The 17,315-nt window shown below is 34.9% G+C and overlaps 2 non-coding genes across 2 annotated transcripts; both read left to right on the plus strand.

The window, feature by feature from the left end:
- Positions 1 to 4,440: 4,440 nt before the first annotated feature.
- LOC149391114 (signal recognition particle RNA) lies at positions 4,441 to 4,746 on the plus strand. The gene has a single exon (XR_016300402.1).
- A 2,677-nt stretch (positions 4,747 to 7,423) lies between these two features.
- LOC149391115 (signal recognition particle RNA) lies at positions 7,424 to 7,729 on the plus strand. Its single transcript, XR_016300401.1, has one exon.
- Positions 7,730 to 17,315: the final 9,586 nt, after the last annotated feature.

Raw genomic sequence — 17,315 nt, forward strand, 5'->3', positions numbered from 1 at the left:
AGGTAGTCTATTTGAAGAAGGCTTCAACTCAAGATACAAAAGTTTGTCACATCTCCAGGCAAGCAAAGAATCCAAACCGAATCTGAAATCAATAAGTTCATCTCTGAACCTGATTTACCAATTGCTCTTAGGAAAGAAAAACGTACCTGTATTAAATACCCTTTATATCCTACCTCCTCATACGTCTCATATTTGATCCTAATTAAACCTTCATCATAAATATATCCAAAATTGTTATTCCCAGTAGTATCAGGAGGCATTAGCTCAACCAGAGTGGAAGAAGACTGTCTTCGAGGAGATAGAAGCTATTGAGAAGAATCAGACATGGTCCGTCGAAGAATTGCCCAAGGGAAAACCCATAGTCGGCTGCAAATAGGTTTTCATGCCGAAATTTAGAGCGGATGGTACTCTTGAACGTCTCAAAGCGCGACTTGTGGCCAAAAGGTCTACTCAGACGTATGGAATAGATTTTACAAAAACTTTCTCACTAATTGCAAAACTAAATACTGTAAGAATTCTGTTATCTATTGCAGCAAACTAAATACTGTAAGAATTGTGTTATCACATTGAGACAATTTGATGTGAAAAATGTATTCCTAAACGGAAAGCGTGAAGAAGAAGTCTACATGAGTCCACTGCCTGGATTTGAAGGCAACTTTAAGTCTAAAGTTTACATGCTAGAGAAGGCACTGTACGGACTCAAACAATCACCATGCGCTTGGTTTGACCGGTTCACTTGTTTGTAAAAAGGAAGGGTTACAGTCAAGCTCAGTCCGATCATACCATGTTCACAAAGTTCTCAAAGGAAAAGAAGATGCCGTATATATAGACGACATAATTCTCACAAGAGATGACTATGGAGAATTGGAACACTTGAAGACAAAGCTTGCAAAGTAGTTTGAAGGGTTTAACTTGGGATAAATGAAGTACTTCCTAGGTATGGAAGTTGCAAGATCGAAGCAGGGTATCGTTGTCTCTTAAAGAAAATACATCCTAGATCTCTTGAGAGATACTGGAAAGGGCGGGTACCGACCAACTGAAACTCTCATAGATCCAAACCAAAAGCTCGTAAATATCAAAAAATGGAGTTCCAGTGAATGTCCAACATTATTAGAGGCTAGTAGGAAGAGTAAGTTACTTGGTACACACAAGGCCGGACATAGTCTTTGCTGTGAGCCTAGTAAGTCAATTTATGCATCGTCCATGTGAGGAGCATCTTCAAGCCACAAACTGAATTCTAAGATACTTGAAGAGTTGTCCAGGAAAATGGTTGATGTTTAAAAAGAACGAAAGCATGGATGTGGAGGCATTTACGGATGCAGATTAGGCTGTCCCATGTGATCAAAAGTCTACTTCTGGGGAAATCTAGTTATTTGGAGGAGTAAAATTGTGGCAAGAAGTAGGGCCGAGGCAGAATTTAGATCAATTGCGAATGGCGTAGCCATAAGCATCCGAACTACCTCGACGATTGTTCTGCGACAACAAAGTAGCCATAAGCATCGCTCAAAATCCAGTTCAGAATGATCGCACTAAACACATAGAGATCAATCGACATTTCATAAACGAGAAGATGGAGGCTGGGGTGATTTGTACTATGTTCGTCACCACCAAAGAACAAACAACTGATATCTTGATGAAAGAGTTGTTTAGGCCAACGTTTTATTTTTTTGTAAATAAGTTGGGCATATATGATATTTATGCACCAACTTGAGGGGGAACGTAGAAAACTGTGAATTAGATTTAGTCTATACGGTTAGCTAAAATATCTCAATTAGGTTATATCAGATTTACTAGATATGTTCCTACTTTTATGCATTATTAGTTAGACCAATATCTATTTAAACAAGTCGAGATTGACTGAGATGAATATACAAAAATTATTCCTACCAAACCCAAAAAACAATAATGTACAATGATCATCTATAAAGCTTAGCAAAGCAGATATCATATCTAACTGGGAATTATAATTTTCTGAGAAAAAAAACTGAAAATTACAACTTTTTGTCACAATACAAAGTAATGCAAAAAACTTATCAAACGCTCGTTAATATTTTTTTTTAACATACTTGCATATGATTTTCTTATATAATATATATTCAACTAATTAATCTGAACACTTTAGCTCGTCTTGAGGTAGCCGTTATTTTATCAAGGGTCGGAAAAAAAAATAAAGAGACTTAGGTCCGCGGAAATTTAGAATTTAGAACCATTATGTCATCCCAAGACACAATACCAGAAGGCAACATCAGAGCTTTTGCCGTCACCAATAATAAAAAATAAAAATAAAATAAAATAAACACAATTCAATTACAAAAAATGGAAGGTGATTAATTATATATTAACTTCTACTAGGCTTGCGTTAAAGTGTGTGACGCTGTGATCAATATTATAATGTAGAAATGGGAGGTGTAAAAATATGGAAAATTAATCAGGTCCTTTCATATGGCCGTACTCGACAACCCCTCGTAAGTAATGGGAATTTTTCAATATCGATAACACTATATAATTGATAAATATCTACCGGTATTGTAGGATACTTGAACGAATTTGGAAAAATATATATCTGGCGAGCATGTCACGTGCTTAGCATTTTCTTGTTCTTACAACACAAGTAGAAGTATATATAATTAAATAACTCTTTTAAAAAAAGTAATTAAGTCTGACACGAAAATCTGTAACCCTTTTTCCTTTTATTGTATTTTTTTATACGTAGTTATTCCCATATATGGTCTTCAGTCCCTGTATGAGGATGAAATCTATGATACATATAAGAAAGTTCGGATTGACTATTTTAATTTCTTGCGAATCTTATTTTTAGCCTTAATTTATTTCTGAAAAAGGACATATATCTAAGTAAATTTGATTTTTTTTTCTTTATAACACAAATTCATATTTATTATTTATAATCAATTTGTGATAGTTTTGTCACAAAATAATCAAGTTTTGTGACAACATTGTTAGATGTAGATAATTATGCTATTTAAAAAAAAAATAGAAAATTTCTTAATTTTAGTCACAAATATAGGCCAATTTTATTTAATTCAAGGCACCTTAAAAAAAAGATGGAACTGATCTGTTGATTTATATAAGCATCTAGGAGGGACTACAACATGATTAGAGCAAAAATGTCAATAGTATTTTGTGTATCTATCTACAAAAGTGAAAGAAGAACCCGAATAATAACATTAAAAGGCAAAAAGACTAGTCTTTGAGAATGTCGATGGCACCGAAGATCCTAAGTTGGAAAGTGTGATCTTTAATCCTAAAGTGTGTAGAATAGCTTGTGCCGAGTAAATGAATTGGGGGAGTTATCAAATACGCATGATGAAAGCGTAGCATTCAATAAGTTTTTTTAAGCTACAACCAAAGTTTGAACCACCGTCTTGGAAAACAGTGGCTCGAGACTATTTCAAACTATACTTGATGATGAAGGAAAAATTAGGCCAGAGTATGAAGAAGTAAGCGATTTCGTTGACCACAAGACATTATTGGAGATCCATTCATAACATCGACTACATCTGTGCCACGTCTAATGGGAGAATTCCTTAACTTAGGCAAAGTTCACACGACGCGGATATACGTGTCGTCAAGTAATACGTGCATGAGCATGAATTATCATCCCCGCGAGGACTTTGACAAGTTTTGGTTTAAACTCACTACTTTTTTCTTTTTGAATTATAATATAAGTAAAAATGAGGGGTTTTGTTGTGATGGTTTTGCAAAAGTAAGAAACAATGATTAAATTACTGAACGTAGTTTAAGATGGTTGTTCAATTAGTGGGTGAAATAATTTGCTAGACAACTGATTATTTTAGCAGTATTAATTTAATCAACAATCAAACAGAAAGCAATATAAGACGTAAGAGATTTGGTAACCTTGTTCGGTGATAAAGTACCTACTCATGGGGACCGATATGTCTAGTGGCGAAAAGAGATCCATTATCTCAATAATCAAAGGTACATGATTTAGTTTTACCATATGAATCTATCTGCGTATTCAGATCAGTACCTCAACATAGTAAAACCAACACGTCATTGCAATAATATAATCGTCACTTTTAAAGACGATTCTGAGATTCCTGCAGCCAAAAATTGATCGCGCATTGAAAAACACCAGCCACTACAGGAAGGAATGTTTTAACTTTTTTCAACTTTTTGCCATCAATATTTTCTTAAATATCCCCGCCACTTGCAATTACAAAGAAATGTATATAGCTCTTGGCTTCAAATTCGGTCGTTGCTTTTAACCACCAATTGAAAATCGGAAAATAAAAATTTAAAAGTAAAAAAGGCTGTTGGTTAAAAAAAAAAAAAAAAAAAAAACAAGCACCAGTTCCCCACATTTCTCTTCCAAAAGGAATTGAGAGGAAATAGTCCCACATCGCTAAACAACATGCGATTCACAACACTTTATATACTGATTTTAGAAGCATTGCAATCACCGAGCTTAGTAACGCGAGCTTGTGACCCACGTGGGGGCAATAAGTTGGTGGAACATCGGTTCGGCCCAGAGTGTCGGTTCAGAGATGGGCTTTATTCTGGCCCGCCCGTTCCAAGCCGGAAGTTGGGTCACGTGATTTGGGCGAAGGCCCAGATGACGTGGCCCCTGGAGCGGAGGGCAAAGCGTGAGGCTGGTTTCACAGAGCAGCGACAACTTCCCGCTTTCGGCAGTGGGAGGATTACGGGCCGGTGCCCCTCTGTTCCAATATGGCATTCTGGGCCGTCCTCGATCGAACCACCAACTTTTTTCTAAACATTTTTTTACGTTAAAAAATATTATTATTATAATATTTTTCACAATTAGCACTTGTATCCATTTCCAACAAGCTTTGATATCAATAATACATGAGTGTGTTCTATAACAGTAGTTATACTAATAATTTAATGAAGACAATGCATTACTATACTTGTTATAATTTATTAAAAATTGATTACTTTTGATTATTTCAACTTTTTGTTTTTCAAATTGTTAAAATTATATTTTCTAATAGTAATATATTTGCCCCATGAACTACAACCTAAGTTACAACGTGTTTATTATAATATAAAATCTCAATTTTTACGCCCTCAAAATCATATTTTATGTCATAACACTCATTATGTCTATAATAAAAGTAGGAAAAGTAAAACGATTACGAAATATACATGTGTTTGTCGCGTGGTGATCAATTAAAGATTATTTTGGTAAAATCTAAATATTATCTCTATCTCTTGTCAAAAAACAAAAAATTTAAATAAAATAATTACAGCATTCTCTCTATCTCTTCCTCATTTCAATTCCTCGTATCTTTCTCAGACTCGTTCAATTACATCTTTCTTCTTCAAGCAACTTCAGTACACGCCCAACTAGCTTTCCCAAACCTCTTCGTTTCGCCGGAGAATCGTCTCTCTCCTACACCATTTTTTGACCACCACCACGTCCGCGTAAGGGCTTTATAGGCGGCGACTTTCACGGAGACTCCAAATTTGAACGAAGTTTTGCTGGTCAAAAGAATGGTGTCAAATTTGGAGGTCAAATCGGTGTGTGGCCAACCTCCACCATCCTGACTCCTCCTCCGTCGCTGCGTCGGAAGGGCGTCAATTTCATGGCCATCCTCGAGGCCTTTCTTGGTGGTGAGAGCGATGTATGATCTCTCTATCGAAGCTTTTGGCCGGAGATTAGAGGGGTTAGGTTTTTTCTCGACTTTGAGATCGTTTTATTCAACTCTCAAATGTGTTTACTTTTTGTTTCTAATTGTTCTAACTCTTCGATAATTAATAATTTTGTAAGACGGAAAAAAAAATGTTGAGAAACTATAATTCTTGTTGTATCTTTACTATATGAATCCTGGAAATTTTGAAACCCTTCGCCTTTTGAATCCATTGTTGGTTTAATCCAAGTCACCTAATTCATTGTCTGAGAGCCCAAAACATCAACATGCTCTCCGAAGATTTTCTAAGGGAAATTATTTTTTATTGGGTATTTTGAGCTCTCGGACAATATGTAACAACTCTGCCGCCGTAGATTTCCATTGATGATGATGGTGTTCCTCTTTCTCCGGTGTCGGCGATGGTGGTTTGAGGCTCCGAAAAGCGAAGGATGAGATCAACGATTTGAAGATTCTGTTGGGGCTTTCCGGCGGAGAGAATGACGACTTCTTGTTGTTGTCCCTGACGAGAAAGAGTCCCATGCACTGTCGCATTTTGCAGCTGAGGATGCGTGGCGGCTCTTTCTAGTTCTTTTGAGTGCTATGACGTAGGATTTTGGTGGTGGTGGTGGTGTATCTGAGGAGTCGACTCATTTTGTTTTTGTTTTCTTCTTCGTGCTTTTTTTTTTTTTTTTGAAGTTAACTTGTTCGTGCTACACACATAAACAATCAACATTTCAAATACAATTACTGTATATATTGTTTATTGTATATATGTGTATGAAAAGAGAGAGAAAAAGAGAATATCAATAATACTATTTTCTTGTCATTTATAAAAAAAAAAAATCAAAACTCAAATATCGACACATTTAGTACTAAAGTTAGGTGAGAGAAATAAATGTTTCTCCAATTACCATCAAACAATATTTCTTTATTATTTTTTTTTCTTTTCTCAGTCATTTCTTTATCTTCTGTTTCTCTTTCCATGTTGTTCCTTGTTTTTTTTTTCTTTTCTCTTTCACTTTCACGTTTTCACACACTCAGCTCGTCAAAATGTTTCCTATATTTGTGATGGTTTGCAATGGTGCGATTGTTTGCGATGACTATCAATGATCAATGACTATATGAAAATTTTATATATTTTTTTGTAATATTGTGTTGATTAATGGTGTAGAAAAAAAACATCTTAAATCTTTGATTTACTTGATTTTAGGCTGTTAGACATAAGAAAAACCATTTTTCAACTTATTAACAATTCAGTTTTACTAAGCAACTAAACACAATTATTTCCTGATTAAAACAAGAAGATTACAAGAGGTTAGACTTGTAAGACAGCCGAGTTGAAAAAGGTACTCTATGAACAAGTTTTAACTTGAATTTTAAGACTACTTATCATATGTATCTATCTATGTATTATCATATTGAGATCAGCATCTGAAAACAGGATATATGATTATGAGAATCCTACAACCAAAATTTGATCCCAGATTGAAAAACACCAGCCACTACAAAGAAGGAATGTTTCAACTTTTTACCATCAATGTTTTCTTGAATATCCCCGTCACATCACTTGCGATTACAAAGAAATATTCAACTCTTGGTTTCAAATTCGGTCGTTGCTTTTAACCACAACTTGAAATTCGGAAAATAGAAGTTTAAGAAAAAAAAAAAAAAAAAAAGCTCATTGGTATACTTCAAATTTTCAAAGGCTTAACGGGGAAAACAAATAGTCCCACATCGCTAAACAACATGCGATTCACAACACTTTAAATACTGATTTCAGAAGCATTACCATCGCCGAGCTTAGTAACGTGAGCTTGTGACCCACGTGGGGGCAATAAGTTGGTGGGACATTGGTTCGGCCCAGAGTGTCGGTTCAGAGATGGGCTTTATTCAGGCCCGCCCGTTCCAAGCCGGAAGTTGGGTCACGTGATTTGGGCGAAGGCCCAGATGACGTGGCCCCTGGAGCGGAGGGCAAAGCGTGAGGCTGGTTTCACAGAGCAGCGACAACTTCCCGCTTTCGGCAGTGGGAGGATTACGGGCCGGTGCCCCTCTGATCCGCTATGGCATTCTGGGCCGTCCTCGATCGAACCACCAACTTTTTTCACTTCGTTATTTCATATCTCCGTTTTTCTCGTCGAAAAATTTAATTAGTCGTTTTCACGAGACAATCAGATGAGTAGTTTTCATTTTTATGCTAATAAGTGTTGTAAGGAGGCTCATTGGAGCTGTGGAGTTCTTGTTTTTCTGAATCTCATTAAAGCGGGCTTCATAGAGGATGTAAATTGTAATGACCTTGCTCACAAGAGTGTTAAGTTGGCAGGGCAAATGACAGTTTTGATTCCCCCCCCAACTTATTAGGGCTTTTCCCCCTTAGTTTTGGGATTGTGTTTAAATGAAAATAATATTAAGTATAATAATACTAATGATAAATTAATGATGAGAAAATAGTTACTATTATACATGTTATAGTATTTAATTAGGATTATTCTAAAACTAATTTTTTTTAACATTTGAAACTTTTTTTTAGCAAATTATAAATTGCGTCTAATTCCTTAACTATGATTGTTTATTGAAAAACTTGTCCATAAATAACTTTGTTTATTGACAAATTTGATAATAGTTTTTGAACTAGAAGCAATTAAAGAATTTTAGTCAATTTTTTTTTTTTTTAAATCATCATAGTTTTGGAATATTTTTTAATTATACGTAGAGTATGAGATTCCCACATAAGATAATTATACATAAATGTAAGATATTTAGAGAACGAGAATCACCACGCACTCGCGATGCCCTCTGCTGGATTATTTGGAATTGGAGAAATTAAGGTATTTACAAGCAGAAAAATCTCGGAGACCTTTAGACAAGCATGCCAACTAGTAGACGACTACAACTACTACAACAAGGGGCCAATGATATAATATTAGAGACGAGCATCAAATAATACCCAAACTTGGGTCATGATCCAGGGATATTGAAAAATCAATGATGACACGGTGTTCAAAGAAGAGGAACTTTCATGGGAGTCGGTTGTTGTATAAGGCTCGATGACAGTGACGGAGCCAGAAAAGCCCATCAGGGGGGCTAATTTGAAAAAAAAAATTCATGGGGAGCTTGATTGTAAAAAATTTATAAAAATTGGGCCAAAAGTATAAATTTTCAAGGGAAAAAATGTAATTTTTTTTAAAAATGGGCAAAAAGTGCAAATTTTTTTTTTGAGGGGGTCTTAAACCCCTGCTGGGCCTATACTGGCTACGTCACTGCTCGATGATGGGAGTTTCAAGGCAGCTACAATACAAGCTCAACTCTCGGTTTACTGCTCTAGAGGCATAACTACTAGTGTTTCGAGATCAAAAAGAAATTCTTTTATAATAAAAAAAGAATTCACCCTAGTCAAACTATGAACTTTGTGTTTCGAGATCAAAAAGAAATTCTTTTATAATAGTGTGAGAAATAAAAAGCAATACTTATAAGAAAATATAAGCAAATCATAAAAATTTAAATGGAATGGTAACCACCAATAAGCAAAATGTCTAATAAAAGTAACAACCAAGAAAAAAATAATAAATATTAGTTATTTTAAAAATAAAACGAGCTGTTCTCAGAATAAAAATGAAAAATACGGTATCCTTGGAATTGTTTTTAAAATCAGGTTACTCAAGTAATACTCACGTCTGCTTACATAAGCACTAAGACCTAGTTTGATAAGGTAGTCCGTTTTTTCGGAACTGCCATTAAAAATCCCTTTTTTATTGGTTTTATTGGTATAGTTGAATGTCAAAGACACCTATTTCTTATAGTAGGGTGGATATATCATATTCTCGTTTTTGTTGAACAATTTTTTTTTTTGGGTAATAAAATGACAATTTTTTCTTCATGCAAATTTTGCATTGAGCAAGGTAAATACATAAAATGCACCTTCTTTTAAATACACAGACATACACTGATACACACATATGTTACTCTTTATATTCATCTGAAATTCACTTGGCTTCCGAATCAACAAATCAAAGTTGTAGAAACTTCACGATAAAGCCAAGAATACGCCATGTTTCTTCTGATCGACGTCCATAAATGCCTTCTTTTAGGGGTACACAAATTTATTATAAAAAGAAGTAGGAAAACGAATCTAGTGAAGTGTTTTGAGTATTCTCCAAACCCACATGACGCGAACCATAAAAAGCTAAATTTTCATTTTGTCCCTTTTTAATACACCTTCGACAGTATTTCTCATGTTCACAAACGTGTAAAATACATGCCTGAGAGGAATTCTCAGTCATAATTTAACGTGATAAGCAAATAAAAGCAATACGATACTTGCAAAATCATGGCCCCTTGAAAAAAAAATATAGCCATTATTTTCACAAACCAAAAACAAATTAGAGTCATTAAATAAATAAGTGTTGCAGGCTGTTGGGTAACCCTTGACAATTAAGTCCAGAATTTGAAGATTTTTTTTTTTTTTAAGGTAGCTTTGCTGCAGCGGAGATTGAACCCACGACCTCCACACAGGAGGTGGTGTGGAATTATCACTAGGCTACTTAGGTACCACCCAGAATTTGAAGATATTAGAGCACTTAATTTGGGCTAAAATCCAGATATTTTTTAATTATTTATCATCACGATGTCACATGGTGTGTCGTCAAATACTTGGATACTTAATTCTTTTATTTATTTTAGTATACTTTGGATACTTATTCAAAGCATTGAAATTGTCATTTAGCATGAGTCTCCATGTGCCTTACTTTCATAAAAGTGGAAGGAGTGGGCCCAGAATCATGCTGGGCCCATAATGTGGCCCAATACGTGTGTGTAAATTAATAAGGAAAAGAAACGACATAAATTCCGAGTACCTATAGTAAGTCCAATTTTTCTTAATAAGCAAACACTCATAACTCTAAAAGTGAATAATAGCCCGTTGTCTGAAATAGACCAAATTCAATGGAAGAGTTAGCAGAAGAGAATGTGACCCCATGCTTGATCATATTCATTTTTTTTTTTACTCGAGGACATACCACGTAACCTTCTTTCAGGATACTTCATAGAACAGTCTTTGACGAAATGTTGCAACACAGCGTTGTTTTCAAAATTTTCGTCGTTTCTTGAGTAGTGTAGTAGGTCAAGGCATTGAAATTAACTACATGAAAATATCCTTAATATCCACTTGTGAACTTTAATTAGTTTCACTTGAGCACGCTAACTAAACAACCAAATTTAAATATCTCATTTATAAAATAGTTTAGATTCGGTTTATATTGAAAAATAGTCACAAGCCACTCTAAAATGACATAATTATTTTTTAAAATCAACGAGTAACGAATATAAACAATAAAAAGTCACTTTAAAATAGCAAGAAACGTATCCTTTAGACTCGAATTCAAATTTTTCTAAAAATCAAATCAAGAAAAACCATTAAAGTTGTACTCTATTTTATGTGTGTGTGTGTATATATATAGTCACTAATATCATTGTTGTCAAGCTATGTGTTTATAATTATATTTTATTAGCAACTAAGTCACATCAAATTTATTATTTACTAAATAACAAATGTTTGATTATAATAAATTAGCATCCAATTCTATTAACAATAATTAATTTGCACAATTTGCTAAAATAATTTACACCCATTAATTATTAATAAAGGGGAGTTATATTTGTAAAATTATCAATTAATTGTTGTTAAAATAGAATCAATAGCTAATTAACTATAATTAATTAAATATTAGGTGTTATGTAACTTTGAGATTTCTATATAACTATATATAACACTAGAAATTAATATTATTGAGTCGCCATGTAAAGATTGAGAATCAGTATTAATAAATTTGTTTCTTTTTCATGTTCCTCATGCTTGCATTCGTTGCCTTGACCAATTAAGATAAGCCATGCATTTTTTAAAGATAAGCACATTTGTGTGTGTGTGTGTGTGAGAGAGAGAGAGAGAGAGAGAGAGAGAGAGAGAGCCCAGCGAGGTGGAAGAAAGAGAGCCCTTCAAATGGTATCAGAGCTTAAGGTTCAAAAGCACTGGGAGATTGGGCTGCGTTTTTTATGTGGACGGAAAAGCCCTCAATGTGATGATCTCGTGATGCGAGTGCCTTGTGTCGAAAGTTTTCCTAACAATGTTGATTGTCAGGCGGCGTATCCCATTGATGGCTGACGGCGGAGATTACTCGTTCATCGAAGCTCGCCTATGCACCTGCTCCTGCTCCGGTCGAGTCTCAACCCCGCTCATAAGCTTATGTTACTCCTCTGAGTATTATCATCGATGTCGCCGCCATGCAGAACATTGAGAAGACTTTTCAAAATCCTCTTTCTGCAGAAGAGGATCTTGCTGCAAATGTGGACCAGGTTAACTCTGATCTTGCTGCTTCTTCTATTGATGGTTTTTTGTTCTCTATAAGTGTGTGATGGGTTCAAAGACTGTTGAGGAAGTGCCAGATCATGCACTTGCAACTCAGGGGGATGATCATTCTGGGAACCCTAGCCCTGCTGAAGCACCTGACCCATCATTGAAGATGTATCAGAAGAAGAAAAATCCAAGAAGTTTACTCCGACGAAGAAGATGGTTGAACAAGTTCTTACTGTGGAAGAAGTCCTTGGAGTTTGAAGAATGTTGCTCCAGGGGAAGAATATGAAGTTTTAGATGAAGTAGTTGTTGCTGAGTCTGAGCCAATCACTATGACTCAGCCCTCTGTTGGTGTGGCTGCTTTGCCAGAGCATGTACCTAAGGAGACCTCTTCTAGGCCATGGTGTATTGTTGATCCCAACAAAGGTCACAGTGTGGAGAGCAATTGAATATTGCTGAGCTTATGAAGAAGAAGATCTCTACAAAGAGGAAGTTTTATTAATACGAAGGATCATACAATGATTGAACAGCTAGAGTCTCATAAGATGATGATGCTACAGAGAGTGAAGATGAGCCTCAAGAGAGAAAGAGAAATTATCCTTTGAGGAAGAAGAAGACTGGTGCCCAGAAGAGAAAAAAGAAGATCGACACAAGAATCCACGCCAGATGCTATTCCAAAAGATGTCCAACACATGTTTCAGAAGATGTTTTAGTACAAGTGCTTGTTCCTGAAGATGGCCTTACTCAAGCCCTGCACTAGAACCAGTGCCCACACATGCTCAGAAGAAGAAAAGTCTAGCTAAGAAGATAAGCAAAGCTTATACAAGGTTAAGCTCATGCCAACAATTGGTATATGGTGGTGAAAAGATCAGTGATTCATGATAAGCTACTTAATGAAGACAAGTACACACTTTCTGAGATTGTGTCGTTGTTGAAGAGGTAAATCTTTTCTCCACTGTTACCTTGTCAAAGAAATTTGTTGTCTAGATTGCTAGAGAAATAATTGCAAACTTCATTGAGGAAATGAGTTGTCTATTACTCTTGAGTCCATTAATGTTTACTTTGGAATAGAAGTTCGAGATATTGTTCCAGAAGAACCTGATCTGAACAAAGTTGCCATGTGCCTCACTAGAAGAGAGAACTCGTTAGGTTGATCAACACGCGTCATCTACTGACTGACAATGAAGTACTCTCTGTTGAATGGAATTGCCATCAAGAATCGGTTCCTCACTCTACACAGGTGTATAGTTAGCAAAAGCATGGGTCAATTCTTGTTTGCTAGTGGCAATAAGAGCAATGTGGATATTGGGCTTATTATCTTTGGTTAGATTGATGCTTATGCCACATTTGAGAAAATGAATCACCCTATCGGGTTTCCTTCTCTCATTTGTGAGCTAGTACTCAAGCAATGCCCAGAGTTGAAAACAGATTATGAAGTATTTTCTAGAGTGCCTATGCGTTTCAATGCACATACCAAGTTGTTCACAAGGAAGCATAAGAACGACATTAAGGGGGAGCACACTGCTACAGCTGCTTAGGAAGATGTTCCACCATCTTTATCTAGTACATCATTTTCTCTCTGCTGCCATGAAAGAGATGATCATCAGACGACATGAAGCGGAGATCAATTTCAAGATTGATGAGATCAAGAGGATTACTACTTCCAGAATGCTTCTATCCATACTCCCACATGACTTAAAGTAACCGGTTGAAGAAGTCCCGGCGGAAGATGAAAAATAAGGTTTATGCTCTACTCCGAGTAAAGATCTAACCGGTTTTACCGTGATCAAGCCGCTGCGTGAATAATTATGTAATTTTTTCTTTTATTTTCTCTTAAATATTTTAAGCACTTTTACTATCAACCTAGATTGTTATATTTTCATGACTTGTCTTTTTGTGACAAAAATGGAGAGTATTTTGGGTTGTTAGTTATGCTTAAACTCGTTAGAACTGTTATAGCATGTTTTGTTTGCTCGAATTACTCTGTGTAGTGTCTGTTTGCTCGAAGCACTATGCGCAATGTCTTTTGTTTGATTTTCCAAAAATGCCAAGGGGGAGATTGTTAGGTCCTCTGTGGCATGGATAAGTTTGGCAAAACAAAATTGTAACAGTTGTTCAAGTCGAAACTGCAAGAAGTTGTTCAACCATCTCGGATTACGTCAGTCACTTTTTTCCCACGCGAATATAATTGGAATATCTTTCAGTTGCTTGCGATTTTTATGAACAGATAAGTATCAGATATTTTAGTTATATTTCGACTTATTAGATTTCGTGGGAGATTAAGAATTGCATCGTATAAAACCCACCTAGGACTTGTTTAGATCAATTTACAAAATTTAGGACAATTCACACCGACCTTAACCTTAAACCAGTCTCTCTGCTAGAAGATCTCGATCGACAACCTGTTCAAGGAACTTGCTACTGATGTGTTTTATTGTACAAAGTTTTTTTAGTGCATGTTTTGCGTTGATACGCTGAGAAGATATTCGAGAGAGGATCGTGCGATCTTCAAGAGGAAGTGTCGCATGAAAGCGAGAGGGAGCCTCTGACCTGAAGGGAACTTAGATTGTCGTCCATTGGAGAAGTCAAAGAAGTGAGACGTTTGAAAGGGAGTCTGCAAACCTAAGTCATATATCTTTGATTATTGAGATAGTGGACCGCTTTTCATTACCGGACATATCATTCCCCCTAAGTAGGTGTTTTATCACCGAACATGATTACAAATTTCGTGTGTTCTTTATTGCTTTCAATTTTTCTTTTTGTTTGATTGCTTGCTTAATTATTCTCGCACCAGCAAATAGTTGTTCAAACCGTTATGGTTGAACAAACTTCTCAGTACATAATTTCAAACTCTTTCACTAATTTTGTGTGTAGGACATTACAGTTTCATAAAATATTTGTTAGGACTGCAGTTTCAAGCTTGTCTAATGATACTCGAGTTGATCCAAAACACAGTTGAATTTTATAATCATTTATAGGCCAAAAATCATTTAAGATAAAGTTGTCGGAATGTATCAAAATCAATAATTTTAAAATTTTAATAACAAATATCTATATTTAGAATTCTCAATGTAAAAATTGCTATTTCTGTCGAAATTCCTTGAAAAGTTAAAATTATACATGCTAGAGTTAACATGTTGTATTGGTCTCCATATAACTTTGTAACTTTGACGTCCATATTTGTAAGCATACCCTAATATTGACTATAAATTCGAATTAAAGTGACACTCATGTCTATCCTATGAAAAGTTAGCTAGATAAGTCGCCATCAACTTTATTTAGTTTTAGGCTAAGATCTTTATGTGGTACTGAATAAACCACTTGTGAGTACTGATTTTCATCGACTATGTTTGATCAAAATGCATAATTGGCTGTATGCGTGAGTGTGTGCGTGAAGTACTACGATACAAAATTCCAGATAGATTGTTATTTGTCCGGTTACAAATGACAATTTGTCAAGTGATTTTCGTTGATATATAGACGTTAAAACGCGAGATTTCTTACATTTCTTTCAATATGTGTGCATATATATAGTCGCCAAATAGTTTCAAGGGAAATCTCCTTGATTTTCTCTTTGATTTTTGAAGCCAAATTATAATTCCTTAAGTTACGCACATATATTAAATATCATAATTAATTTTCAATCACGAGAAATTTAAGTGTCCGAAATATCTTAGAACTGGTCTAAAGATGATTCTTTTACCAACTTGATTATATAATATATTGTCCGTAAAACATGAAAAATAAAATCATAAAAGGGAAGACAGCACATACATATTATATATACATACATATACACACACACATATATATATACACACACACATATATATATATATATATACATACATATATATATATATATATGGGGCCACCTAATACATACCCGTAGAATGATCCAATGATTTAGTGGGTCAATAACTTGTACAAATACTTATATATGATATTGTTGATAAAAGAATCTGATATTTTTTAGATAATAAATAAAAATAAAAATATATGAACAATAAATAAGAGTAATTTATTAATGAAATTGCTACAAACATGAATTTTCTAGTTATAAGAACGAAAAATTATACTCTCTATTAGTTTATATCCCCTCAAAATATAATTCGGAGCGTAAACCTTTTTTTTTCCCCGACAGATACGTATGAGTCTTTGAGGCGAGGTGCAACTTAACTTAAAAACAGCATGTTGTGCTTTTCTTGGGGCTGAGACAACTACTAATTTAGCTGAGATGCAAATTAACGTGAAAATGAGACAAAATAATATTGTATAAACGACTCGTGCAGTAGAACTTGAAAGTAACATCGTTGTTGTTGAATTGCGATAGGAAACAACGTCTTAGATGGGCAAATTGGTAGTTAGATTGGCTGCAGCGAGTTATGATAGGGCACATAATTGATGCCATATCAATAACATTGTCGATGAGCACAACGATGTGCATGGACGGGTCTAGATTCTCTCCGTCCAACTCTTCAGTTGCCTCGGACAAAGGCTTTGGAGTGGTTTAGGTTGATGATCTAGAAGTATCATTAGCCTAGACTAGAAAAATATACTGGGTAAGTAGCTTGCTTTTTTTAGACACATTCACACTATACCGTACACTTGATTACATTGAATATTTAAACACAAATTACAAACAAATCTTAATACTTACATAGTGAAGACATTTCTCCATTTCTAAAGATGGCACCCATGAACTCATAGAAGAGACGTCACAAGAATGGGGCAGTGCCACTTAAGTTAAGCATCTTGCCGTATAGGTAAATAACTCATAGAAGGAATATTTATATTATTGAAAGAAGTTAATATAGTAAGTACTAGTAACAAGAAATTGCTAAAAAAAAGAACTATAAATTGAAAAATAAATTATGAATATATGTCCAATCTCCAAGTCACCCTTGTTTGTGCTTTGTGCATATATATAATTGTTGGATTGCATTTGCTAGTGAGCGTGATTTTCTTTAGATGCCCGGTCACAAATACATCATTATACTATACTTAGTTGACTTTCCCCTTTATAAAATTTAGCAATCTCTTTTTGGATTAGTAAAAAAATAGCAATCTTAATAGTAATTTATGCATTAATTCATGAACTACCTATTAATAATAATTTTAAATTTATACCTGTTGAATATCCCACACCCTACCGATTAATTTTTGGAATATACAGCCTTTTAAAGTTAAAACAAAAATGAAGACGTAACGCTAGTTCTGTCAAATTATCTGGTCCACCAAAAAAATTAGAATGACAAAGGAGATATCATTGACTTTTTTTTTTTACGTCTAGGAAGTTCATTTGGTAATTATATATTGTAAATTCTGTATGAATTGAAAAC

Source organism: Urtica dioica, chromosome 7 (genome assembly GCF_054948205.1).
Source record: "Urtica dioica subsp. dioica isolate 48M chromosome 7, U.dioica_male_clone48M_v1_H2, whole genome shotgun sequence".
Lineage (NCBI taxonomy): Eukaryota > Viridiplantae > Streptophyta > Magnoliopsida > Rosales > Urticaceae > Urtica > Urtica dioica.